Source organism: Cynoglossus semilaevis, chromosome 15, assembly GCF_000523025.1.
Source record: "Cynoglossus semilaevis isolate Cse_v1.0 chromosome 15, Cse_v1.0, whole genome shotgun sequence".
Taxonomy (NCBI): domain Eukaryota; kingdom Metazoa; phylum Chordata; class Actinopteri; order Pleuronectiformes; family Cynoglossidae; genus Cynoglossus; species Cynoglossus semilaevis.
In genome coordinates this window covers 19,655,933-19,657,800 of record NC_024321.1, presented here as the reverse complement: position 1 = coordinate 19,657,800, position 1,868 = coordinate 19,655,933, and positions in this window count along the sequence as shown.

The following is a 1,868-nucleotide window of genomic DNA, read 5'->3' as shown; positions in this document are numbered from 1 at the left end:
GCAGACTTCTCTGGCAGCCATTGGTTGTCAGGCACTGATGAGGTCAGAGGTTTGGGTGGAGTTTGACACTGATTGAAGAAGACAGCCCCCCCCCCAACCCTCCCCCCACTGGACCCACGATCTGTTTATACACGCGTATGTGTGTGTGAATCAACCGAAGAGAGTGTGTGTGTGTGTGTGTGTGTGTCAGCGTCAGTGCGGGTGTCTTTTTATGGCTGTGTGCGTCAGCAGTGCTGCGTGTCCACACTGGTAAGAAGAACAGACAGACTGACACACAGCACTGTCTATGACAAATATGTATCAAATATAGACACACACACACACACACACTCACACACACAGAGAGAGAGACTTTGAGAAGAGGTTTGATCAAACTTCAGGTGAGCCCCCCCCCTTCCCCCCCCACCTGAAGACTGCCACAGACTGTCAGAGAAGAGACAGTCGCAGTACTTCTACTGCAGTATTTGCAGTATCAACCACCACCTCAGAATCTGACCACGAACCAACGCCGTCAGGTCTGGAACAGCGCCACCTACAGACACAGCAGTCAACACCAGTCATCGTCATAAATGACATAAATGAGACAGGAGTTTGGCAACAGTCGTCGAGGAGGAGGGGGGGGTGTAAGGTCAGAGCAGAGACCAACAACCACCAACCAACCACCAACAACCAACCACCAACCACCAACCCCCAACCACCAACCAACCACCAACCACCAACAACCAACCACCAACCACCAACCCCCAACCACCAACCACCAACCACCAACAACCAACCACCAACCACCAACCACCAACCACCAACAACCAACCACCAACCACCAACCCCCAACCACCAACTACCAACCAACCACCAACCACCAACCACCAACAACCAACCACCAACCACCAACCCCCAACCACCAACCACCAACCACCAACCACGGTCCAGAGGCTGTGATGGATCCAAACAGGAACCAACACAAATAACTGCACAACATAAAGAAGTGGAACAGCAGGATTAATGAAGACAGTCAGAGTGAGTGTGTGAGTGAGTGTGTGAGTGTGTGTGTGAGTGTGTGTGTTCTTCTTCTCTCAGTGTCAACAGTCCAGTTGAAGTCGTCTCTCATTGTCACCCCCCTTCCTCCCCCCCCCCCCCCCCCCCCCGCTTCCCCCGCCGCACGGGGAGAATTTGTTATGTTCGCTCTCGCACGCCTGCCTCCGAAACATCAGGACGGCAGACAGGGGGCAAGTCGTGGCGTTCACTGACCGTCTTCCCCTGCAATAAAACGCCTGTGATTTGCGGCCGACTCCGTCTGGTTCTGCCCACTGTTGTGCTTTGATTTGTGGCCCACCTCGGCCACACCGCTCTGGACCGGACTGAAACGGGTCGGGTCAGACACAGACGCTGGAACCCAGGGTTTCCATTTCCCTCTTTGCTCCTCGTCCAGAAGAACGAGCAGGAAACAAGAGAAGAACGCATCGAAACTGACCGCCGTGTGACATCACCATCGCCATGTGACATCAGCATCGTCGTGTGACATCACCATCGCCGTGTGACATCAGTATCGTCGTGTGACATCACCATCGCCGTGTGACATCACCATCGTCGTGTGACCTCACCATCGCCGTGTGACCTCACCATCGCCGTGTGACCTCACCATCGCCGTGTGACATCACCATCGCCGTGTGACATCACCGTGTGACATCACCTGTCAGTGACGTCTGAGTCTCAGTACAATTTAAAAACTTTGTTTTTGTAGTTCCAGTCGTCTACCACCGGTCTCTGCCTCACCCCCCCTCACCCCCCCTCACCCCCCCTGTATGAACACTGTCTAATGCTGTGCATATTTACTCAGCACACTTATTCACTTTGACCTTTGGAGGCAG